The 27,619-nt window shown below is 36.1% G+C and overlaps 2 long non-coding RNA genes across 3 annotated transcripts; one reads left to right on the forward strand and one right to left on the reverse strand.

The window, feature by feature from the left end:
* Positions 1 to 2,739: 2,739 nt before the first annotated feature.
* On the forward strand, positions 2,740 to 17,321 carry LOC136846743 (uncharacterized). 2 transcript variants are annotated; one of them, XR_010855518.1, is made up of 2 exons: positions 2,740 to 3,704; positions 9,174 to 17,321. It is a non-coding gene; the product is annotated as an uncharacterized lncRNA (long non-coding RNA). The 2 variants fall into 2 exon arrangements; XR_010855517.1 differs by lacking the exon at positions 2,740 to 3,704 and adding an exon at positions 5,566 to 5,693.
* A 3,284-nt stretch (positions 17,322 to 20,605) lies between these two features.
* Positions 20,606 to 26,956, reverse strand: LOC136846424 (uncharacterized). Its single transcript, XR_010855382.1, has 3 exons — positions 26,827 to 26,956; positions 22,305 to 22,381; positions 20,606 to 21,200 (listed from the first exon to the last, which is right to left on the reverse strand). It is a non-coding gene; the product is annotated as an uncharacterized lncRNA (long non-coding RNA).
* Between the last annotated feature and the right edge of the window lie 663 nt (positions 26,957 to 27,619).

A 27,619-nucleotide genomic window follows, 5' to 3' on the forward strand; every position in this document is an offset into this window, starting at 1 on the left:
TGTGAAATAACAGTTTCTTTAGATTCATTTTTTGCATTTTTCTTGACGTTGTCCGCTTCCATAACAGTCGGTCATTTTGATTTCAGTTTAAATTTCAAGATTTTGTGACCCATTTCCCGCTCTCCCGACCACAGCACAATAATAAGGTCTATAAGTTGTGCGTCAACTCTGAATATGTCCAAAGTTTCTTAGTTTGAACAGCTTTTCTTTACTGAATCATTGGATATTTCTCTCTCTTCTTCTCATTGGCTTTAATAGTCCGAAACTGTAAGAGATCATTAGTGTATTGCTGACAGGTGTACAGTACGTGTTAGGTGTACTGTGTACATTGGAAGTGAATGTGCGTTTGCGCGCGCGTAACACTCTGAAAGTCAAGATGAGCGCCTAAGACAAGCGAGAAGGAGAGCAACAAGTATAATTATGTAAATACAAAGAGGATTATTTGAAGGCCTTTCCTGCGTCCTTTGGGTTCGGGATTCCAAAGTGAGTAAAATCGCCTATTTCTCTCTCTCACTCAAAACAAACGCCCAAAAAACTATACCTGAAAGAGAACCTGTTATTCAAGACATCATCATCATCCTATTATTATCAATTATCATCATTACTGTTATTATTATTTACGAGCCAATGGTAAGAGTTGGTGGCCACGGGTTGGATGACGGTTAATTTAAACAATGAGTGTAATCCCCGTAGACTGGTTTTTTAGCACATACGCAGAAATGCGCATTGCGTTATATTATTACTTAAAATGCCTTTGACTATGAAGCCTAATATTATTATTACCTAAAATTTCATATGCCAACAACCACGATTAATAATAATAATAATATAATAATAATAAAAGACGTTGGAAAATCTTATAAGTGAGTCTATAAGTAAGCCTGACTTTACGAAATGAAAGGACACAATACAAGTGTGATTCATCTTGACAGCGTCTAAAGAACACTCTGTTCCTTTATTGGTCATAATTCATCCCATTTGTCAATATTATTGTCATTATAATCTTGCACCTCTCTCTCTCATTTCAGTACAAATCTTTACAACACAGACGTACTCTCTCTCTCTCTCTCTCACCCCTAAACTTAAAGATCCATTTGTTAAGTCTTAAATTTTCCATGTCGGGCGTCAAGTAGCCGAGATGTAGAGATAAAGAGACACTTCTTGTTCAGTAAAATCAGCCCTTATTTCATAACGCAACAAGGAGGGAAATCGTTTGGAGAGGCCATTTCTGAATGCGTTCTAAGGACCTTGTCGCATGAATGCATAAACACCTCTATATCCTTAGCCCTTAAGGGTGGCGATAAAGTTATAAACGCCGCTCTTGAGTGTTTGATGCGTTCTTTAGACACAATTATCTCTATTATACTTATATATTCTGAATATTTAGAAGCGCATTTAGAAAGCACTAAAGAAGTGCATTGCAAACCAGTCATTTTCAAGTAAATAGAAAGCAAAAACTGGAGGAAGAAGGTAAATGCGAATATATGGTAACCAGTGGCGTGATCATTGGTCTAGTGGAATCCTCAAACAGATTCTTTTTTCCCCTTCCAAAGACCTACAACATACGATACGTACCCGCGTAACATAAACCACTGGACGAAGTAGGGCCTCCGTCTTTATGCCCTGGGTACAAGGGACACAGATTGGAATGTCAGGGCGGACGACTGTTGTCAGGTATGCGGGCGACCCTGGTTTGAACGCTAATGGATGATGGCGTCTCATGGCGAGGTCTCCCCCCTACCCCACCCTAAAATGCGACACTCAACGCGGAGGGGAGAGAGAAAGTAAAGGGGCACCCCTTTTTTCACCATGAGCTTTTTTGTTGGGGGGGGGAGAGAAAAAGGGTTCCCTTTTCTCCCCTTACCCTTGTTGGCCTTTGAAGAGGCGAACTTGATGAAAAGGATGATTTATGAAGGCGGGCGATCTTTCAGTCTCACAGCGACTCACTTTTAAGATGATCCAACATATTTGCACAACGAGGAGGTATTTCAGTGTATGGGTCTACAGACAACCTCGAGGTCACTGAACACAACGAGAGTAATAACATAATAATATTGCTAGATTTCACGTTAGGTTATAAACTCTAACTGCGAAATCTAAATTTCTGACATACAGCGAACAGTGCCTTTCAATCCCTGCTCCGTATCTCGATTTCAAAGGAGGCATGCAGTGACGAATAAAAAAATATATTCGAATATCATTGACCAAAGCAGTAAGGTATATGCAAACCAATAGCTATATGCCAAGCAATAGCCACAGTCAGTCCCATGAATATTTGAAGCATCGTTGCCATATCCATAAACTGGATTGATTTTGAATAAATACAATGATTGTACTTTTCCTGTTATCGTCAGCTGAGTAAATCGTACTCATTTTTCAAGGCAATATTTATTCCTATGGCCCGACAGATGGGGGCAATAATCGCTCTGTGGCAGTGAAATATGATTGAAAGGGTGCAACTATGATAAACTCCAAGGACCATTTGCTTTCATTGTACCTTGCTTCGTTTGTCTCATAGTCTGATAACAGTCTCTCTCTCTCTCTCTCTCTCTCTCTCTCTCTCTCTCTCTCTCTCTCTCTCTCTCTCTGAGGGACCTGGGGCAACCCGAACGAACTGTAAGGTCTCTCTCTCTCTCTCTCTCTCTCTCTCTCTCTCTCTCTCTCTCTCTCTCTCTCTCTCTCTCATAGCAAACAAATATCATTTTCAACAAATGCTAGAATTCCCAGAGGTAGGAAAGATAAAATCCACGGGACTGATAAAACACGAGGAAAACAAAAGCTTGATAATGACCACTGATATAGTTTGGACTCACTCTAGACTAGAGCATCAAAGCCATGTGAAAATACTTCACCTTGAAATGTGTCGCAAAAGTCATTAATGTGCGTAAATTCAACAAATATCAAACGAAGCACCGAGGTTTGTAGACCGAACTCTTAGGCTATCCAATCCTGAGGCTATCGACGGTGCTGCCTTAAAACACGAGAGGTAAAGGTAGGATTTGAAATTCTAATGAATTCGGCCTTTTTTTTTTTTTTTTTTTTTTTGTTATCCGTAACAGAACTCTTGATAGTGTATCACGTTCTTATATCAGTCGAAACCTTATAATAGTCGATTTGTGGAAAATGGCACGATGACAAACCTTTTGAAAAAGTTAGTTACTATTATAATAGCTCTAGATATTTTAACAATTTATTTCCCTCTAGGTAATACATATGACGTTGGCAAACCTTTGGAAGTTAAATACTAATCGGTCTAGGCATTTTAATCATCATTTATTTCCCTCTAGGTTATATACATCTGATGTCCTCACGAATGATAGGCCTGTAATGTCTAAAGGCAGTGCGTCTTTTTTCTCTCATAGAAAGATCATGTTTAAGATTTTTAAAAAAATTATGTATGCATAGATAGACTCTATGAAGGTGACTATGTGATTTTGTAATTGAGTACATCAAACCATGAATGTTCTTGAGGAACTTTTAGATCAATTTTAAACTTGGCAGGGGTAGGATTTTGAAGGACGAGGAAGAAGTGGCAACAACATACTGAGTCAGGAATTCGACCAGAGTCGAACTCTAGAAGGATTGGTTTCACTGTTGTCGACGGGCGCAGATGAGAAACAGAACGATCAAACACCGTCAAAAATGTATATCGTCATGCAACTGAAAACTGTAGGTCCTCAAGGAATAATACTTGCTTCACCCAGGTGAATATATTGTTAAATCATTCTTCTCAGTGCCATAGATGTGGATATGATAAAGTTTACGTTATAGACTAGTACTACATGTCCACTATACTGAGAATATGTTCCTAAAGAATAGACAGGTTTCATATATATATTTTTTTTAATTATATACCCTTGTGTAACATATTTAGAATGACTTTTTGATACCAGGCTGTCAGTCAATCTGCGGAATTTGGTTATTGCAACAATAAGCGTCAAGTGGAGGTTGGTAAATCAAACAGGTTGAGTTTTCAAATATACTGTCTGCATACGTAAGCAGTGTAAAGCTAATACCACAAATTTATATTTAAAATGTAATATCTGAAATGGCTGTAGTGATATGGGGCCACAGTTTCATAATATTTAGAAAAATAAAAGGATTTATCCTGTTCTGAAAGCTTATTATAGGTAAATACTTCACCACACTGGCAATGATATACTTTTTAGGCAAATAGCTGCAAAAATAGTAGCCTACGCTTTATTCATGCAAGTTACTTGAACGAGTTTAGAAGGTCATTGAAGTAAGCTTCCATAGAACAGAACGTCCATAACTCCATATGTAGTGAGAGAAAGTTGAGAGAAGAATCGAATAAATATATGGAAATCAGTTTAAAAATTTAGCCCATTGGCCTACGAATATTTATTTCTTTATTAGTTAAGGCTGACCTGTCAAGACACGGCCAGTTACACAGAAAGTAGTAGGAATATAGGGACAGAGAGAGAGAGAGAGGGTGGACAGGATTCATTTTGATAAAGAGTAGAAAACACCAGCAAATGAGAAGATTTAGGGAAACCCTCTTTCCTAATACATCCATTAACCAATTGAATTCTCTTTCATGTCCTGTGTAGAATGTATTTCTTAATAAATCAATAAATTTATCATATATATTGTCCATAATATACAGACGTTATAACGTACGTCATACTTTTTAGTAAACCCTAGTTCATGAAAGCTATTGTTGTCTCGAGTGACATCTTGCAAGAAAACATGTTTACCATGTAAGGACAATATAGAAAATGATCCCCATTGTAGAAAACGTCACAGAAAAGTGGATAAATAGCGATAACTATATAAATTTGCTCTCCACGTTTTGTAGGCTAGTCTCTTAAAGTTATTGCTTGCTTCGAAAACGATCCTACACATTTGCCTTTATATACATGAAAGTAATCAAGTAGTGATTAACGAAGACATATGTCGTGCAATAGCTAGTTTTTCAGAAGTGATAGTCACTAAAATGAATGTTCAGTGCAAGAAAATGATCGATAATTTGTTAGATATGCATGCAATTCTTTCTCTGCATTGTATTTTGTTGCTCAACTCAGCTTTCTTATTATTATATCCATTTTTTCCAGTCGAGCGACTGGTTAAAGTCTGTCACAGTCGTACTACCAGTTACTGTGAGAGTAGGAATCACAGTGCAACATAAGCTTTATCAAGGCTAGAGAGTTCCCAGATGTTATAATTCATGTTAAAACGCCCACGTAGTCTGTATTTCAAGATTACCCTCCAATATTCTGTATTTCAGTTTAGAACGCTTCGGTGCTATGTATTTCAGGGTAGAATTCAGCCTAGGCCTATTTTGTTTCAGGTCAGAATGCAATTATATTCTGAATTCAGAGTAACTCGTCAATATACCAAATTCTCTACAGTTTGGGTGACAAAGGAATATATTGAATTTTGCTGAGCATTTTGCAAGAAAAATCCAGATTTACTGAAATTATAATAAAGCAAATACCACTATTAAAGCAAGAGCAATAATGATCGAGAATTCAAAATCTAGATGGCGCTACTTGTCTTACAAGGTGACACCAAAGAAAGGATCAGAGGAAAATGTACTGCTTCGTCATGCTTGTTTTTGTTATTTTTCCTCTGTTCCTCTGATGAAGTGACTGTTACGGTCATTTTGTCATCGACTATCGTTCAAAAGGCATCCGCGAAAACATGGTCTAGACTGCGCGTGGAACGTCCTGGTATGGTTACTATGGTACTTTATTTTACCCTTTAAGAATTGTCTAATATTTAGTAGTCTTGAACTCATTTTGTCGGAGTTGTGGCTTTAAACACTGATTTTACGAGGCATAGGCTACGGTGTTAATGGATGCATCTTTGGCTTAATGCATAGACCCATGTCCTACAACATTATAATTTCATGCATTTGATGTGTTCGGTTAGCGCTCCTATATCATACCCTACGTGGGGACAGTTTTGTTTTATCCACGAGTTTTGCTGGTCAGCAGGTAGCTTTGTTTTGGGGCTTAATTTTCTACCCATTTGTTTTTAAGTTTGTTAGGTTCTTGAAATAGCTACGGCTGAAATGTATGCCGTAATTTATGCCACTAACATACCCGAGTTTACCCTATGCGTAGCAAATAGTAGGGTATATTTTTATATTAGTTTTCATTGTCAGAGACACTAGATCATCTTAAAAATTAGTTTACATTAGTTTACATGCTAGACTGTGGCAATTGGCGTTTTTCTTTGTTATTTTACTTGCTTTACAAGAATTTAAAGTAATATTTTGTCGCTAATTTATCATTGATGACTGAAGATAATGCCGGCATTCCGCGGCAAGCCCGCTCCCCACCTCCAAAGCTAATACGGCAAAATTGGTAACCAGTAAACACCTCTTGGGTACGTTATGTTGGTATTTTTAGGGTGTACTGGTTACTTGCCGTATTAGCTATGGAGGTGGGGGCTTGCCGCGGAATGCTGGCTTAGACCTTATTCAAGTTCTTCAAGGGTCAATGACAGCTTAGTTACAGCCGGCCGACAAAATATTACTTTAAATTCTTGTAAAGTAAAATAACATAGAAAAACGTCAATTGTCATAATCACCAAATAATTATCTTGTTAACGAAGTATTCTAGTTATCGTTCATGTTCGTAACTTTTGAGTGTGTCATAATCCAAATAGTTAAGGTAACCTTTTTTTTTTTTTTTTTTAGCCCGAAGTCTGTTTGATCATATGTGGTTTTATGCTCATTCTTCCACAGTTCTTGGTTCCCGTCGTCAAAGTATTGAATTTTCGCTATTATACTTAGTTAAAAGCTTGCCTTAACCCCCTTTCAAGACCAACACGTAATCTGAAATGCCATAGAGGTATCGTAAAGCTATGTGACGATTATAAGACTAGTGCAGAATATCTGAGTGATGTCTTTTAACATCGAATTATAAGATTAATAATAAAGAATATTTCACTTATGGACATGTCTTTCAACATAAAATATAGGTTTTTCTGTTGTATTATGATGATTAATGATTTTGAAATCTCGCAAATGAATACTTATCCTTCCCGGCAAATGATACCCAATAAAATTAATAAAATTTTTCAGAATAAGCTATAGAAAACTGTAATCATAAACACAGTTTTGCCTATTAGCTATGGAGTATTTTTGACTTTCAGGGCAATATCATTGCCGAACCCTATTCATTTGCGATGGAAATCAAAATCATTCAAATCACATCATAGAAACAGAAAAAACTATATTTATGTTGATAAATGCTAAAGTGTACCCAATAGTTTTCAAGATAGACATAATCCTAAGTATTTTTTACTTTCAGGGCAGAACCCTGCCCGGGAGAAACTTTTTGGTGATATTGCTTGCATGTAGCTTTAAAAGATAACGGGTTAAACAGCTGTAGGCCTACGTGTTCGACTGTATAACGGAATATAGATATATCGTTATCGCTGTTCTTACCGGGTATATGCATTCATTGTTTCAAAACCACGTAACCAATAAAGAAACCTGGTTTTCATGAATGTGGCGATGGGGATCTGTTTGACACATACTCGGGATAGGGTACCGAAAGGACTCGGCCTAATATTTACGTCTGTTACCGATGGAGTCGGATGTAACTAGCTCATTGGCAACTGTTTGTCGGTAAGAGGTCTTAGTTATCGTTTCCACATGTCAAAGAACGTTTAAAAGGTGAGTTAATCCAAATTGCAAACAATACAGTAACCAGGCCTAGCTTCACCTCAGATTCACCTCTTGAATTAGTGATATCAAAATAGACTTCGTAATAATTCTGTTTGGCGTCTAAAAGATACAGTATACGTGATATATATGGTAAACATAATCGTACCATATATTAGCCAAAAAAATTTACATGAAATACATAAAATTAAGTACACTGGGATAAATTTTTTTCTAAAGTGGCAGTACATGGTTCATTATTCACTAAAAATCAGTTGCCTGTCAACTCAAGAAATCCACTTTATCATCACTCTTAAAAATTTTGGTGCTGTGTGCTGCCTCAGTCTATTTACAGTAAAATTTTGGTCTGTGGCACACTCATAGATGAGTAGATAAGTTTTTTCTCACTAGGAAGTTTTAAGTGATTTACCAATAGAAAGGTGTAGGCGTAACGCTATAGCTCGTATATCAAAAGCTCTTTAAGTAAAATTTCCTGTTGCCGTAAGTTTGGTTTTACAAGGGAAATCCTCAATGTGTTGCGCCGTTTGGAATTTTAAAAGTTTAAGAGGTCGTGGGGTTTAGTGATGTTTTTAGTCATATACATTGCAATCTGTCAGTTTCCTGATTTTTTTTATCTTCTGGAGCGTGTAAAGGACAGGTTTAATTGTTGAATAGATAGGTTCTAATTTGTTTATATTTGGAAAACGACCTAGAGCTCTTTATTGCAAAGATGGCTCTTCTCGTGGCTTTGATTCTCGTTTCTGCATGATCTGTTTTTGATAGAGAAACCTCTTTAGTTGTGTAAAGAATTTTTGTTCCTTGTAAGCGCGGTTTAAGAAACTATTTCCAATTAACAAGGATATTTTTCATACGTAATGTAGGTTTTTATCGAGTGAAATATTTTGTACATTAAATCATTGCAGTCCTGCTAATACTTGCATTGCTCGAGAGAATGCCATTCGCAAAATAAAATGCATTTGTACATTGTTAGTGAAAATGCCTGCTTGTGCATAGATTGATGCTCTTTTGTGATAAAATAGTTTTAATAAAAATGAGTTAAGCCCCACTTGTCCAGTCCATTTGCGTGTTAGTATATTATTATAATAAAATGGTCAGTAATCCTTTGAGAACGGTAAGCCTATTCCAACAGTCTCTTATGTGCAACGTATTCACATTTCGTTTTTTCGTCTTACCTGTCTATATACGTCTTACCTGTCTATATACGGTTGTTTTTGTTGATGCTAAGAAGCCAAGGTTATAATGAGTGAAAAGTAGCATCAACGAATCACTTTAGTATTTCGCCTTAGACCTAAATTCCCTTTTACTCTGGTCAGCGAGTATCTCCATAGGTGAATTAACTAGCAAAGGTTAATAGGCGTTCTTAAGTATTTTTCCCAATAAGTCATAATACGTAGCTATAATGGTATATTAAACCTGTCTCCTGAGTATATCAGTTAAAGAAAAATTTGAGACTAGTTTTTACTGGTCTTAAAAATGATTGAATTTTGCATTTAACTGGTGTAATCTCTTCCAGATGTGTAAAGCTGCCGGCGCTGAAATCATGATGCAAGAAGCCAGTACAGAACTTTTGGAGTGGAAACCAAGCTTCATTTTTAACTTAGAATGGGAAACAAAACTAGTCTGGGCGAGCTTTTGAGCTGGAGGAGACGCTTACCATACATCTGGCACCCATGACCTGAAGAGCCTGGCGTAAAATGAATACGTAGTCAAAACGTCAAAGTTTTATTAAAAAAATACACCAGATAAGATTGCAATGCAGATAGATTCGTAGTGGGGTGGGATTCAGTTTACACAGGTTAAAAAGTAACTTAAGTTTTCAGCAAAGATGTTGGTGGAAGTGCATTTAAATGTAAAATCTTCATTTTAAGTTTTGCAAAATTAAGACTAGGATTTTGACATAAAAATTTATTGTAAGTAAATCTGAATAGTAGAACGTACAAAGTAAATCTGACAAATATGGGTCATATTCCCTTTCAGTAGGGAAGGATATTAAAAGCATTTTTGTTTGTAATTAAGTTTATTTACTTAGAATTGAAATAGACAGTTAATGTTTGATTTTTTTTATAGGCATGATTTCCATTGGTTTTCAAAAACAGAAAACTAAGTACTGTATATGGTATTTTTTTAGTATTTTGATAATGATGGGTGTCGAGACCCAGCGAATGTCGATTAGAACACAATTCTCTTCTGAATGAATGTCTTTCTTTCAGATTAAACTTGGAAAGCTTCTTGAATGGTACGGTGTAACCAGGAGGTTAAGGAAGAAGTGTCTACATACCAAGCAGGAAATGGGATCTTTGGCTTCAAAAGCTAGGATTACTGTACACCCGGATTTTTCATGTAGTAGTGTGCCGAATTTTTGAAAGTTTGTTTACTGTTGTAAATGAGGCTCTAAAGTATTATTGGCTAAGTAGTTTTGTTCTTGACAGTAATGCTACAATTATTGCTTATCAATTTTACTTCTGTTCCAGTGATTGTTTTCAGGCCTTAGTTTTTTCACTGTAGATAACCATTAAATCAATTACTAGGTGCATCAGTATCCATTTTGGAAGATTTTTTAGTCAAATAATGCTTAAAAATAAGTTTTAACTCAATTTGTTATATGTTTCAAATCTCCACTTAACAGAACTTGAGTTGCCACCTTAATCTGTATTTTTTACTTAGAGCCTCATCATGAAATCTCTCTCATCAGTGTTTTGGTATTTTTGGAAACTTCGTCTTAGAAACACTTAATTATTAGAGGCATGCAGCTTATTAGTTTTCATTACTGATTGCCATTATTTGGTATGGACAGCAGTTAAACGTGGAATTTCACAGAAAATGGTTACAGTTTCTTTTTTGGTTATTCATGTTTTTTTTTTTTTTTTTTGTATGATTGGTAGTTTTTTTTAATGTAATACTGTGTTATGAACACAACTAAAGTTAACGGAGAAATTGAAGTGAAGGTAATTTTTTTGTAGCTAATTCCTGATTCTTCTATGAGGACTTTATCATGATCGAGTATTTTGTTTTCATTTTGGTTCTTTACATAACAGTGAACATTTAAAGAAACTGACATTCTGGATAATTGTCTCTAAAAGGCTTGTATCGTACTTTTACTGTATTACAATTAAATTTCTATTTATGGAGGGGTTTGGGTACTCGTTGATTGGCCAATATTTGTCAAATTTAAAAGCAGTATTTTGATATCAGTGGCCTTTAGGATCAAAATTTTCATTTTTGTCATTGCTATCAACCAGATTTCTCCCCTGTCACTAGTATTTGTACAAAAAGTGTCAAACCAAGTCAGTGTAATGATTAGGTAAATACTTAAGCATTGGTATTATGTCCTTGAGACTCGAAAAGAAATCCATGGGAATTAAAATAAACGTTCATTGATTTTGTGACTGATGAGAGAGATATTTGGATTACTGTGTACAGGTACCATTGGTTGAAAATTTGGAAATTAGAGAGAATTTCTGCAATTTTAGGCTTTTGAAGTATGTGGTTCTAGTGTAGCCTGTAGCCTAGACCTATCTCTTCAGCTCTCAAATATTCAATTCACCAAAGGCTTACGCCACACTTGGAACGTTTCAAATTTCATTACAATATATTTTGAGACTTCGGTTTGCCGCTTTTTCATATTTTAAATTTTATGTTAGTTAATGACAATCCCCTTTTGTATCTTAGCTAACTGAATGGCAACATTTAATACATGTTGAATTTTAAGTTTAGACAATAATGATCATCTCTTGTAATTTTTAAGGGTAGTAGTAGTCTATAATTAAATCGGCACTTCTGAACTTGGTGTAAAATTACATAACTTCCCTTACCGTAATACATAAATTATTTTGAAATCTGCCAAAGATTTTATACACTAAGCCGCTAACTGTATCTGGAGTTCTATAAATGGCGATTGGGTTCTTTGCAATGTAAGTGGTCCCCTACGGTATAAGGATGATAACTTGATATGAATTGTTGGACACTTTTGTACATCAATAATATTTTAATATTTTAAAGTTTTTTGGGGCATAGAATTCTCTCTCTCTCTCTCTCTCTCTCTCTCTCTCTCTCTCTCTCTCTCTCTCTCTCTCTCTCTCTCTCTCTCTCTCTCTCTCTCTTCCTGCCAAACATACTTCGAAGGTTCAAAGTGTTGGATTTTGTAAGCCACAATTCAAACGTAATAAGCGTTTTCCTAAATTTTCCTTTGGATGAAATATTGCAGAAATTCTCTGTTCCCTCTTATACAAAATTCCATTTTCAGATCACCTATTCCCTCGCCTAGGTCCTCCCCTCTCCCAAATTCGAGAAGCTAAAAAAAGATGTAAAGAAAATCAAACTGAAAAAAAAAAATCCCAGTCAACGTTCATGACTGAGGTCTCGCCCTGCCCCCCTCCCCATTCCAGCACTAGCATTTGCCAAAGTATTCCTCGCGACAAAAGGGCCAAAGAGTCAGTGAAATAGATCTTTTTAACCAGATGAACCACTGTTCATTTATACTGTTTATGATCTTCCCATGTGCAGAACTGGTTCATTCTGGTGTAATGAGAGCAGTGGCCTTACATCTGAACTTTTGTACGTTTCGAAATGTTGATAGGCTGTCCTGGTAAACATGTTAGATTTCAGTCCACTTAAGTTTGTCTCTTTGTCTTGAGTGAACTTTATCTTGACAACTTAGGTCATGAACAAAATTGTCATGCTATGTAGAGTTCAAATACTTCAAGTACTTCAGAACCTCAAATTGTTTGTGCTTGGTGATTTATCAGAGCAACTTTTAATCTAGTGATCAACTTTTGTTAAATTAGAGCATTTTGGAACCTCATAGGGTCTTGAATTGTAGGAGATTGTGATGTTAAATGTACAGGTTTTGGTATTGTACTTTAGTAGCATAGATATGAATGCACAGTCATTTAAAGGGTGACATTTCATATAAGTCATGAGCAGTGTCATGCTAGTAGTGTAAATACAGCATAATGTAAAAAGATTGTGTTTTCAGACACTCTGGAATATGTATGAGTTATCTGAAAATTGTGAGAATTCTACTGTTAGAGGTCAGTGTAATTTTATTTTAAACTAAGCATTTGAGTTAGGAATTAATGCTAATTTGTTAAACTTGAGTGAAATTTGCTTTTAACGTTCTTAGAGAGTTGTCAGTCTGGCATTCCAGTGCTTTCTGTTACACTGTGACACCAGAGCTCTCTGAAAGGGGTCCAGCTGGGTTCACAAGTGCCCATTTTGTCCACTGGTTTCTACCATTTGTGTCCTTGAAATAAAGGAGGGATAAAGAACTGCTATAATAATCATCTTTAGACGAACTGTGTGATAAGTCCTGGAATATCTCGTCGTTGGTGTGGAAGTTGCCTAGCCTAGGTTTGTGTTCAAAGGATAGTAATTATTTCCCCAGGTCGTTAAGTAGGACATTCAAGTGGTCAGAGTATAGTGTAGTGTCAGTTTAATACTGTATTGTTTAAAAGGGGTTAGGATTTTCCTAGTTTATGGTTTGCTTAAATTGTGGAGGTTATCCCCTTTTAAGTGGAAGGTTTCCTGCTTTGGAGATCAATTTTTCTTGGTGGGTCTGTCAGGAAATAATACTGACATGAGATACTACTGATGTGCAGGAATATCTGCTGAGCAACTGATGAAAGCAGCTGCACCTCTGAAACATTTAATATTATGGTATTAACGTTAATTTTTCACTTATTACGCGTAAACCAGCCAAAAATGTCAGAGGATATTTGGTATATTGTATACAGTACCTGCAATTTCATGTTGCACATTGCTAACCAGAATCTTAGTGGTGTTCCACAACAATAAATCATATTTCCAAGTGATTTTTTTATTCAATTTACCCAGTCGCAGGTTGAGAATCGTAACTGTCCAAAATAGTTTTCCAAAAATGAAAGCGTTTCATGTTAACTAATATCTGCATTCTTTTTCATAATGTATTTTGAAGTTACAGTATTGCTGATCGGATGGTCTATGAATCAACTTTTAAATTTAATAGAATCATCTTAAAGTAACACCAGATGGCTTGTTTGTTAAAATCAGTGTGGTAGGGCAGTAGTAGATTCAGTTCCCAGTGTTTATTATAGGATCGTTTTTTAACTGGTCTTTTAGTTTTTATATCCAAGGCTAAAATTTTCACATCTTGTAATAGTCATTTAGTATAGGTAGTTTTATTTATACTCCACTAAAAATTTTATTAAATGACAATTGAGAATGTTTGTCAGTCACAGATTTTCAAGTAAAGTAAATTCTGAATATTTTTTAACATGTTGGCCCTTTTCAGTGTTAAAGTTTAAGAATAAAAGGCAGATTGAAATAGTGAAAACATTTTTCAATCAAGGCATTGCAGACTTTTGGTTACTAGAAACCTGCCCATTGAACAAAGACTTATTCAATGTGATTATTTGAAGGAAGTAGTTGTAATTAGAATGATTCATAAGTAATTGGTGATAAGCGCAAGTGCAAAATGTAGCTAGTGTACTGTGAAAACAATGATCCTGATAGGACGAATATTGAACAAGGGCGATTTTCTCTCTCTCTCTCTCTCTCCCTCTCTCTCTCTCTCTCGCGAGTGATTTTCTTTTTTAAAGATGAAAATTTTTAAAATATACGTTTTGAATATCAGATTTTGAAAATGAGAGAAACATTTTTTCCAAATGGTTATTCTTGCACATCAGTAGAATTTGTAAAAAGGTAAATTAGGACATTGTTGAAGCGCTGAATTGTTCTACAGATTTAATGGTTTGTCGAGTCACATGGTTTGCTTGTCCTAGTGTTAGGAAATTAGGTATTAACTTTTTATTGATTGGTGGTGAGACTGTTCTAAAAAAATATAGCCTCCATTACTTCCTACACACTAAATACAATTGCTTTGTTGTAACTGCCAGGTTTTCCTCTAGTTAATACTGTTGTAACCTTTTACTCTCAATTTTCCTTTCACCACTGGATGTCCTTATAGGTTCCAGCGCTTGCCCTTCGGCCTAAATTGCTTAGTCTATTCTATGGCCTCAGTTGAGAGCAGCTTTTTCTCTTCTGCTTTTTCATACTTTGGGTGATTACTGGAGTAGGTTTTCACCTTATAGTTAATAAAATCAGCAGCTGTTATGCCATTTGAATAGATTATCATGAATAATCGTGCGTTACCTTGTAAACTATGAGTAACTGTACCCAATATATGCATCAGACTTTAGTCTCGGGGAAACAGTTGTCCATGACCATTTAAATCTTAAAAATTTTTTCCCTTTAACAGATAAATCTTCAAATCGCTCTACAATTTAAATTTTACGTTAACCTAACCATTCGAATTGGAATTCTCTCAAGCATCTAAATCTTAATATTGGTTTTCCATTTGCGTTCAATTATCAGATTCGTTCTTAGTTATTTTGCCGTTAGTGTGTAAAGTTTCAACAAAGTTTAGTTTACTTCCTGCCTACCTAAGCTGTTCTGACTTGAAAACATCGGCTACAGAGTCTCTCTCTCTCTCTCTCTCTCTCTCTCTCTCTCTCTCTCTCTCTCTCTCTCTCTCTCTCTCTCTCTCATATTTTGCCGTTAGTGTTTAAAATTTCAACAATATTTAGTTTTACTTCCCACTTAAGCTGTCCCGACTTGAAAACATTATCTACAGTCTCTCTCTCTCTCTCTCTCTCTCTCTCTCTTTGCTGTTATTATTTTAACAAAGTTATTCTACTTCTTGCTCACTTCAGCTGTTCTGACTTGAAAACATTGGCTACAGTCTCTCTCTCTCTCTCTCTCTCTCTCTCTCTCTCTCTCTCTCTCTCTCTCTCTCTCTCTCTCTCTCAAAGACAAGGTAAAAAAGTAAATTTCTAATTTAGCTGTGCACTTCACTGACTGGGTAAGTGTTAGGTGGCTGATAGTTCCTTTACATAAGTACTGTACTGTACTTGGCCTTATTGCAAGTAATGAGACATCTTTTAAAGGAACGTCCCACTGGTATCTACATTTTTAACTCGTTAAAATATTAGTGCAGTTAATTTTCTTCCATTAAAGAGCAGATCCTTTGGTCTACCCTTAACTGCGCTCTAAAGTATAAATTTTGTAGTGAATGTGAAATTTGTTAGTATGGAAGAGGAATTAAGTGAAAAAGTTTGATGATTTTGGTAAAAGGTCCAAAAACTGTGCGACCTAGATTTCCGAATACGTTTTTAAAAGTGATAATTAAGTATAAATAGAAATTTTAATGTTGATATGAATGTAATGTGAACTATTACCATTAATTTAAGCCATAATGCCAATGATTGAAGAAATTGCATATAAAAATCAGAAATTTGTGGCTTTAAAGTAGATATTCTTTACAGTTCTTCGTAAGTAAACTTTCAAACCTAGGACTATCATGTCAGTATTGTTGCACATTAGGAAAAAATTTCTCGCATAATGTCAACCTAACCTATAGGTTTATAGTGTACCCTAAAATAGATTATGAATCCGGTGTATAGAAACTGGTTAAAAATTTTCAGGTATTTTATTAAGCTGTACATTTGAATATAAATTTACAATGGCTTCGGCGTATGGTTTTAAATGGTTCATTATAAAGTAAGTTACTATGTACCCGGTATATTTAAGTGATATAATAGGTCTAATGAAAAGTAGTTGATAATAGCAATGGTAAGTAAAAAAAGTTCCACTGGTCCAAACTGAAATGGGTTACCATGAATCTTCTCTGTAGGTGATGGTCATCGTGTAGTAGGCCTATTTCATAGTGTGCGTCACCAGTTTAGTGCTGTTGTGTAGGTATCTTCCTTAGTACTATGGCTCCATTTGCTTTGATAATGAGAGCCACGTGTGTCTAGGTGGTGTTTAAAATCGTTAGCAGCTTTTGCTGAAGGTTCTTATTCGAGAACTTATCACACAGATGAAGCTAAAGCGATTTGGTGGTCCGCGTGTAAGGCGAATGCGTACTTCGGTCCGATCTGGCTTCCTGTGCTGGGGGAAGAAGTGTCGAGGTGGCCGGGGCAGTAGTCTTGCACGCCTCTTCCCTTTTACCCGACTCAATCATGCACACGAAATGGGGAGAAATTTAGAGAGAGGCATCTTGGCCACTTGTGAATCTTGTCTGCTTTTCAGGGGGCTTCAGGTGTCTTGAGAAATGGCTCGCGCTGAAATTGCAAATGAGGCTGATGACTGTAATCCCCCCCTTTTTTTCAGCTATCAACAATTTTTCAAAGTAAAAAATTATAATTTTTCCAAGCTCAGATGTACAACTTGGTATTAACTCAGAGTAGTAGTATTAATCTTCAAAAGATCATCGTACTGTTCTTGGTGTCTGTAAATCATAATCATTGCTTTATTGTTTGTAAAAAAATTATAATAAAATATTTTAAGAGAGAAGGACAAGGAAAGCATTCAAGGACCTAGTAACCTTGCTTAATCAAAAAAATAAAAATATTGCTAAGTGTCCAGTTACTAGGTGGGACAGGGGAGGGCCTTGGCGGGCTTTCCTTTTCCTTCTCTTGATTAAAACACTACTGACTGACACAGCCATGACGTTTGTAACAAGTGTTCAACTTTGAGGTTTTCAGAAAATGGGAATGTAGCTTCATTCCCATTTTTTTTCATTGACTTGGATGTGTATTCATATTTCACCTAACTGCCAAAGTGTTTGTACTGAAACCTGTATCGCGTGTGACATTGTCTCCTACAATAAAAGATTTTAATGATTTTTAGGTTTTTCTTACGCCAAATTATGTAGATCTTAGTTTTTATACATATATTACAGTAATCAACTAAGTTTTCCATGTATAGTCAGCTAAGTTTTACAGTAGCTAAGTTTTCCATGTATAGTCAGCTAAGTTTTCCAAGGGAGATCAAAGGTAAATTTGAAATTTTAACTTTGAAGTGTTAAATTTTGGGTTTTAGGCCTTGAATACTAAATAAAATAGCATGACAATTGCTTCCATGACTTGGCTAGTCAAGAAAAAACCACTGAGAGAAGACCGGATTTGAGACATGGACCAAGTGGTCCAATATGAATTATCAGGTCACCGTTCAGCCATTTTGACTGTGAACTGGTTCAGTGGTACTGCTCTCATTCCGTTAGTGGAAGAGTGAATGAGTTCTGTATATGAGAAGAGAATAAACAGTCTAAATGGACTTGAGATTTCTCGCTGGTTAAAAGCTAGGTCTATTTCATGAGCTGTCTGGCCCTTTCTTAACGAGGGTTCTGGAGGCATTTGCCGGTGCTGGGAGGGGGAGGGGGGCAATTGGGGAGAATACTCGGTCATACGAACGTTGAGGTTAGGACAATACTCAGTATGTTATTGTGAATTTTACTTGTAAACAGCTTAGTCATTTTTTTTTATTTGTACACCTTAAGAATAAAGATAAAATAAAAGAGCTTACTTCCATTGGTGATTTTATTTTCTTTCCATGACATGTTATATACAATTTATACAATACTATATGAATGTTCGGTAGATATAGTGGGTCCGAAGGAATCACAAGGCAGAGAACTTGAACTGACAAGAGTATCCAAAGCATTCTATAAAGTCATTATTTTTCAACTCTTGCGAGTCATCTTCAATCTGTATTAACAGGAATTCAGCTTGTAAAGTACAGGAGTAAATAGTTATATTTAGATATTAACCGATATTAGACTTAACAGAAGCATTAAATGCAGCTGAAATACAAACGAACATAAAGTACAATTTAATCAACAAAAATTTAAACAAATATACTAAAACTGGATTCAGTGGAAATGAAACACTATTCAAGGCCGTTTTCTTCGTTACATGACAATATACACTGCCATCCTTAGCTCCTCCATGGTGTGGCACTGTTCAGAATTTACAAATTTTCAAGAGAAAAAAATATTTGACTCTGGCATTTTCCATGAGTCATGAAAAATGTCGATTATTTTATTTCTCTTGAAAATTTCTCAGTTCTCAACAGTTGTCACACTATGGAGGAGCTGAGGGCGACAGATTCCATTTTTATATAAGTAAGAAAACAGCCTTCAATAGACAGTTTCATTTTCACTGAATCCATCTTAATATTTTTGTTCTACGTTTTAATTTTTGTTTCTTATTAAATTGTACTTTATGTTCGTCTGTATTTCAACTGCATTTAATGCCTCTGTTAGTCTATTATCAATTAATATCTACATACACCTATTCATTCTTATACTTGACATGCTGAATTCTTTGTTAATAAGTTTGAAAGTGACTCGCAAGAGTTGAAAAATCACTTCCATAAAGAATGTTTTGGATGCTCAAGCATTGAAGTGTATCTCATTACATTTTGTCTTACAAAAAATTGTGAAAATAATGACAAAATCTACTAAAAATTAACTATACAAAAACATATATAGGTCACATTACAGCTCATATTCATCAGATTTATGGGAATACACTGACTTTAATAGTTGTAGTATAACATTCAAGAGATCAATACTAAGTTGAAATTTCTCTCAATTTAGTTGCAAATGAATAAACTATTTAGGATTCAACCTAAATCTTGCAGCAAATGAAAATTTTTACGCTAAAACTGCAAACTTAAACGGAGACCTACATGGACTTTAAATGATCTGATTACTACCTCATTACAAATACCGACTTTAGTTAATTACTGTACATTTAATCACTCATTTTCCATCCAAAGTCAGCGTCTTAACAATTACCAGGTATGTGCATAGGTCCAGTTAGTGACTTGCAATAAAAATGTTGAGTGAAAAAGGGCTGACTGGAAAAAGTGAAACGCCAGAATCATCTCTGGTGAACTGAATGTTGACAATCAAGGCTCAAAGTTTTCAAACATTTTGAAGCATGAGACTGATGAAACTGGTATTTCAGTAATGAATAAAGAATTTGGTCTATAAAAAACAACCGACATTACACTATCTCTATACTAGTCGGAGTTAAAAGTGTTCTATATAAAAGAATTGTTTTAAAATACTTTTTCAGTTAAAAATTATTACATAATGAAATTGAAAAAAAACGTTTTTCAAAAGAAGGACAATACCGGTAATTCATTAAATGCAGAAACAGGGCTTCCCTGAAATGTTTCCTAACCCCAAATATAAGTTTGCCAACAACATATGGGACTATTTAGTGCTTCAATAATATTGAAAGCTCACAAAAACAAGAATGATTTTCCTCCTTGAGAACTCCTAAATGATAAGGGCTTTGAGTGCAGAGTAATTCAAATAGATTTTAGTGCTGCTTTCGCTTAAGTAAATCACAAGGCACTCGTTTATAAACTTCAGAATCTTGGAGTGGGTAGATGGGTTTTAAGATTTCTTCAGGGTTTCCTTACAGGTAGGTAGCAACGAGTTGCTGTGGACGGGATCTTAAGTGAACCAAGACCTATTGTGTCTGGAGTTCCACAGGGCAGTGTTCTTGATCCACTGTTTTTTTAGTGTATGCAAGTTATATGGTTGTTGGCCTGGAAAACAAGATTGTTCAGTATGCAGATGATGCAACACTTGTGGGTGTAGTAGTTTCCACTTAAGAGGAATGAAGCTGCCCTCAGCCTCAGTCGGGACATGGACCGGATCAGTGAATGGTGTAGTCGGTGGGGTATGAGGCTGAACTCTAGTAAAACGAAAACACTGTTGATTAGCAGATCTCGTACAGATTTCCCACCCCATCCTCTCCTTCAGGTGGATGGAACTTTGCTGAATAAATCTGAAGCTTTAAATATTCTAGGTTTAACTTTTGACTCACATCTAACTTTTGAGAAACATCTAATGAAAGTTTCAGCAAATTCCGCTCAGAAGTTAGGCATTGTTCGTAAGGACTCATATATTTATAACAGTGATAAAATCAATGCAGCCTATTTTAGGTAATTTGTACTACCTTTACTGGAATACTGTTCTCCGGTGTGGATGTCTGCTTCTTCCAGAGATTTAACTCTTTTAGATAGTGTGGTTCGTGGTGGTAAGTTTCTGTTTCCTAATAGCAGCAGTTATAACTTGGACCATCGACGGATGGTCTCTTGTATGTCACCCAACAGAGATCTTTCACATTCACAATTGATCCCTGATCCCCTTTATCTGCCGAGAGCAACCAAATCTGCTGAACAGGACCAATATCCAGTAAATGTGCCTCGCTGTCGAACTTCTCAGGTCCAGAGGTCCTTTATTCCTCACACGGTTGGACTGTGGATCAGCCTCCCAGATGTCGTGCAATTGGAACTTCAGAAGTTCAAGCAAAAATGCAATGCATTACTACCCTAATACCATTCTTCTTGCATTTTGATACATTTCTATCTATTTTTTTATTTTTTTTTATTAAGTTGTACCTTTTCTTTCTGTATTTCCCTTTACTTCCTCTTACTTCTTCCTAATGAACACCATATTCTTTGGAAGCTTCAATTTCATGTCAATGGCCCCTGTGGGTTTGTGCCATATGAATTGGTTGCATCTACTGAATAATAATAATATAATGGCATCTATTTCAGCTATCTACACCAGATTTTCAGTGTCACTTCATGACACTTAATTTCAGTTCACTGTGGTTCGGGTATTTCTACAGTAGACGATGTTGCTAGCAGAGGTCTGTATAACACTCTACAGTGCTTGGTTGTTCTGACCATTCCAACTCTGAAAAAAGAAGAAAATTTGAGAACCAAGTTACATTTTCATTACGTATTTGCATATTTTTCTATGCACCTCAATAAGAGACCACAGCTACACTGGTAAGTTTCTTTAAGCACTAAATAAGGCAAAGATTTGCAACCAGGCAACCTTATTTGATGTTGCATAAATAAAAGTACATGATTTTACACTACCCAATCGCTTTACGGGCTAGCACAGCTCAAGATTAAGTCCTGGCAAATCAAAATGGATTTGCTTTACCTCACTAGACAAGTTTTCCAGCAACCTAATATGTTGGAATTAACCCTAGGCAACTAATACATCCTATACAAATCTACTGATTGAAGTAACCTTCCTTGATATACTGGTTAACTTCACAACATCCATTCTTGGACTAACATCATAATCTTAAGTTCATTTGCCTAAACTAACTAATATATAGTAACTGACTAAGTCATCCTTAATTTACATATCCTAAAATGATCCAATCCTTACCCAATGCCTTGTTAATCCACTGACATGCCCATCCTACATTAACCCTTTGATAAACATTGTTACTAATCAGTTGCCTAACCTATTCAAACAGTCATCAACCTATCCAAATTATTACACCTTTCCTATATCTTAATCCACTTGATCAAGTTACCATGACCTAATGCAAAACGTATTCATAAGCAATTTTATAAATAGTCTTACCATATTGCATTACCTGCCATATCTTGTTAATTCAAATGAAAATCTGAACTTTACAAAATTCTGAATCAAATTACTAAAAAATATATCTGGTACTGTGAGGTGGTCTTTTTTTGGGGGGAAAAGACCACCCACGGAGAGAGGGGGGAGGTGGGTTATGGTGGTAGTACTATATACTTCCAAGGAGAACCAAAATCCAGTTTTGTCTTTAATCTACTGGAAAAATTTTTTCATTTGTTTTAAAGAGAATAGCACTAATATTAAGCTATATTATTACTGAAAGCCTTCTCACTAACCAAAGTAGAAAGATAAGGCCCTTGTGGTCTTAAAACATGGCTGGATACACTTCAGTGAATACTAGTATTATGAATACCATTCAATTCTATACAGTATTTACAATTCGTCCGTATGTCTTACCTTAAAGAGATTTCAGTCACTCGATTCAGCTGGTTTCCCCGAGATGATTTTCGTAAAGGCATAAATTCAAGCAACACCTGCCGAAGAAAAATCCCAATGAATTTTTGTACAAAATGGGTTGTCCTCTAAGTACTTGGTTAACATGCACTTGGTGGAACTTAAAAATCATGTTTAAACTCTAATGAAAATTTTGAAAATCATTACATATTACCAAGACCAATCAACCGACTTAAGTGAAGGCCCATTGGCTAACCCATCTTAATTTTTTGTAACCAAACTATTCCAGTTATTCGTGTCATGGATTATTTAGTGATTGTCAGTTAATTTTATGTTGCGTATAAAGAGGTAATGAGATTGTTCAGGACTCCCATACTATATGCAGATACTTATGATTTTGATATCTCCATATTAACCTGAACATCAAAGAGAGAGAGAGAGAGAGAGAGAGAGAGAGAGAGAGAGAGAGAGAGAGAGAGAGAGAGAGAGAGAGAGCTGTTTTAGCCTCTACTTCTGTACGTCAAAGGGTCCAACTTTCAAGATTTATGACGTTGTTGGGAAAGCTGTTACCTTGAAAGCCATTAGTACATAAACTATTCACAGTTCGTAGCAAGAGACCTTCAACTACACAGGGGTAGGACTACAGTGATGAAATAACCAGTCCAAACTTTCTAGTCAAAAGCTAATTCAGTTAAAATTCCTAATTTCCTGAACTTAATCCCCGACGGGGGAGATGAAATTACAGGTTACTTCATCTCTGATTTGCAAGCACTTGGAAACTTTTAAAAATTAAATTTGGTAGGCTACTGCTCATTTTCGTTTCCTGTTGACACAAGCCAGCAACAATGGACATTAGGCGTAATTAAGGGTTGAGACTTGCTATCCATAAAACACTTGAGAATTTAGAACCGGGAACATATTATGCTTTCAAGTTAAATGAGCGACCATAAACTAAGAATGTTGGTTTGTGTATTGAAGTTCACAACTTCACAAAGAAACTGAGAACTTTGTTATTCTTTGAGCGTTTGAACAGCGAGGATTAGAAAACTGATATGGAAAACGCCGGGGGGATCGGGGAAGGGGTGTGGTAATGGAGCATATTGGCAGTAGAGAAGTAGGATCCTTATCTCGAGCAGTAATTACCAATGGCGGCAAGGTCCTTTAAATATGCTCTGAGAGGTCGGCTAACGCGAATATAGGCAAGACCACTGTAGAAAAGTGACGTTAGTCATATGACCTTGGGTGTGGGAAGGATGAATTAAACAGACATCTGTTCTCTCTCTCTCTCTCTCTCTCTCTCTCTCAGCTTCGACCCACAACAGTCGACTAACACTGAATTACGTATTTCAACGCAGCAATTGGTCAGTAGAGGCATACCATAGCAGCATAGCTAAAGGAACATTCCAATATCATCCCGTCACGTCACCTTGGAAGAAAGATCGAAATTTCGTCATTTAGTTTTAACTGTCCGAGTGATAGGACAGAGAGAGAGAGAGAGAGAGAGAGAGAGAGAGACTTTACTATTCCTACGACTAACACTTAAATATTGCATATGCTTTTCAAACCATATAACCTTGTGTGCAACTCTTAGTACCGTCTTTGCTGAAACCTGATACCTAGTATAAATAGTATTCTTTTAGCCAAAAGGCAAAACATTAAGACGGAAACAGGAAAAACTTTCCATAATTTTATTGATGAAATGAATATGGTTAGTAAGCAGAGTTATAATAAATGGATGGACGTTTATATGAACCTCATGATAAAGTTCAAGTAGTTATGTTAAGAGGTTTGACGGGAAAGTTGGAAACAACCCATATACTACCGATATGACGACTCCAACGTGCATAAAACACTGACTGGTCATCAAAGTTGAAAAAGCTGGCTTTGCCACTGTGGCAATTGTGCAAGACCTTGGACCTAGTAATTTGCGGGTTTAAGAATTCGGGATTGATCCCCTTAACCCTGAAAACTTTTTTTAAAAACCCATGCGCTGATAGAATAGTGTTCATATTTGCTGATACTCCCCTTTTGATAAAATCAATTAGAAATTTTTTGAAGCACGGCTTTCTTATGGAAAATGGAAATAGTTCATCTGATTCCTGTATCCGTGAAATGCTAATGAAAGCCCTATCAGAGTATGCTTTAGCATATAAAATTAGTGACACGTCAGTGGCTTACAAAGACAGCATTTATGCTGTACAGCTGCTTTCAAATTCATGCACAAAGGCAGCGTATTTTTTTTAGGAGAAAGGGGCTTACTAAAGAGCAGCAACTGGAAGGAAACTGCCGGTTTTATAGCTGCAGTGAATAAATGGTTCAATGTCATGAATTCCTCTGTCATGTTTGGTAAGATAAAAGCCCGCATAGGTAAATTTAGATAGCCAGGAAAGTGCTTTACAAAAAAATGATCGACATTATGCTGGGAACGAGGGTACAGAACCCCAAATTTAATTGCATTTACAGATTCCAAAAAGGTTTTATACCTTGACACTCAATGATTGGGCTACAGAACATGCTAAAAAAAGAAACATGACATTTCTTTTATCATGACGCGGATATTAAATCTTAAGTTTTTTTTGGATGCATCAGGCAGATGATGGGTTCACACGATCATCCCAACGTAATTTTAAATACAGATTGAAAAACTTCCTGCTAGGTTGGGATATTAAACTTAAGTGATAAAGGAAAGTGCGACAAAGGAAACGAAAACCTTGACCCGTTATACCATGAAATGTTATCATCTGGACGTGATGGAAACAAACCTAATAAAGCTTTTCATGACAGGGAACTGGCCTTGGAAATATGCATGACAAACCACTTTTATAGACCTGGAATTTGATTTGGATCTTAAGAATGACGAAGCGTTTTCTAAGGAAACAGAACTCGCTAAATGTCAGAAATCAGGAGACAATGGGATCTGTTATCGAAGAAGAGTACTTGAGATATATCGGTTGGATATGTAGTGAAAAAGTTCCTTTAAATATCCAAATATAGATACGTTGTTAATAGCAAGATGTCAGAGATAAGGGGTTCATTATACAATACGACTTTTTTTTTCCTCAACTAAAAATTTTTAGTGGGATTTTTACAGCAATTCATGGCAACGGTTTCAGACCAGGAACAGAATGCATAAAAACAATGGCTGCTGAAATGAAATCTGCTGTAGTTGGTGTTCCTGACGAGGTTGAGTTTCTTGCCAAAATATCAAGTGTGTTTTTAGAATGCGGCACCTCAACATTATCGACATGAATAATAAGAAACGGAAGACTTGCAAGAGTACAGTAAGAGTGACCATGAGAACAACTTAGTTTTCCCTTGGGAACCCACACCCGGCTGCAGATTCCTGAGATGTATGCTAGTATTGCACCATGCCCTTTTTTTTTTATTTTGCCATGCCCCTAGGGAAAATGCCACTCGGCTCGGCGAGGCAAAATAAAAAAAAATATAAAAACAAGTCTAACGTGATGCTTACGTTGTGACTAAACATTTTTTCTTAACATTTGTGCGGTCAGGAGGCTGTTCCAAGCGTGACGTCATGCGCAAAGGGCACTTATTTTCGCTCACTGGTGAGCCGACCCCTCAATATTTAAAGGACCTTGAATGAAGGGGCCAGTCTCCGTAGCCGCGGTACATCGCGGATTAATTTATATTTGAATGTGCAAAAACGGTTTCTCAAAATGAAGTTAAAATCCCACTCAAGTTTTATCAAATCCTATTATTTCTCCTTCCCATGTTACACTCACCCACGCTCTTACTTGCAATTTAAAATGTGTAAGGTTTCCCGCAAATCGGATTCCTACTGTATTAAAGCCTCGTTCAAGATTAAAGTTTAAGAAAAAAAAAAAAGAAAACCAGCATCCTGCAGGAGAAACCAGGTGATGGACACGTCCAGCCACGGGGATTCGATCCCCACCTCGCGGTGTGCCCTGTTCTGCCAAGTTTGATATGGCAATTAGGCTATACCCTTCATATGACTGTTCACCTGTCTCCCTGCCAGGAAAAAAAAAAAAAAAAAAAAAAAAAAAAGACCCCTCACTTAGTTTGAAAACTCTTCCAAACCGAGACTCCCAAGGTAGATGCAGAATCGCTACAAGGTTTTACAGCGCAATTCGAATGCTGCATAATTTAATGGCAGGCCAATCATGCCTGGACTTGACTACGTAAAACTGAGGAATACTATAGGCCTACCGCCGCCCGATTCCGACCAGTTGCCGTCCGCAATATTCACCGCCTTTTATTTATGATGTTAAGTATGTTCATGCCAGTTTTAATAGTCACAATCATGCTTCTGTTTCGATTTATGATATTTACCGTCTTTTATTTAGGTTTTTACATTCATCCCCCAGATGCTGGAACTAAACACGGCGCCCAATTTGCAAGTAAACTGGTAGTTACCGAACCAAAGGGTGGCGGTAGTAGTCTTCAGTCTTACCTTTAACTAAGCACATCCACATACTTTAAACTAAAACACGGATATTTATTCACAAACTTAACTCTATAATAGATAACGAACACGGTTTCTTACCTTAGGCTTAGGAGAAACCGGTGTGTGTCTCTCTCTCTCTCTCACTCTTGTCATTTTCTTGGGATAAACTTAAACACACACATGACACCAGCAAGACTGAAGCAAACTGGTTCTAACTCTCTCCACCAAACCGTTGAAACCTTGGCGTCGAGATTTCAAAATCCCAAAAAAGAACCATTTCATCATCTTTCAAGGGCTGCAGCGTTCCGTATATTTTGCCTCGTACATATTCTCTTATTACATTATTCTAGTGAAACCTAATATTATAGTGAACAAGTAAAATAAAATATAAATGGATTTTTTCCCTGTAAGTGTCAAAATACAATAACTTTTATTCTAAGAAGGTTAACTACCTATGGGTGGAAAAGGTGTCAAATGATAGTTAAGGAAAATGGGGAATGGGTGGTTTACAGGTATCTTCAATCATATGCAAAAATAATAAAATTAAAAACAATAATTTGAAAAAGGATCGAGTTTTTATGAGTGATAGAATTTCAAGGAATACCATCCTTTCAACAACGATACAAATTATTTAAATATTCAAGAGAAGTATCTATCTAATTAAAATAAAACAACACCCTTTTCCACCTTGACGAGTTGGCATTTTCAGCCTCACTTATTCTGTAAGTTCTATACTGCTTATGAAAATATTATCTATATATCATTCTAAACGTCTGCAGTCATGTGATAAGCGTATAAAGACGTTGTCTATGTTTTGATGATACACGCCGAATCAAGTTGTATAGCTGAAGAATATATTAAACCTATCTATAGATGTTTTGCTGAATGAAGA

This window comes from Macrobrachium rosenbergii, chromosome 15 (assembly GCF_040412425.1).
Source record: "Macrobrachium rosenbergii isolate ZJJX-2024 chromosome 15, ASM4041242v1, whole genome shotgun sequence".
Classification (NCBI taxonomy): Eukaryota; Metazoa; Arthropoda; class Malacostraca; order Decapoda; family Palaemonidae; genus Macrobrachium; species Macrobrachium rosenbergii.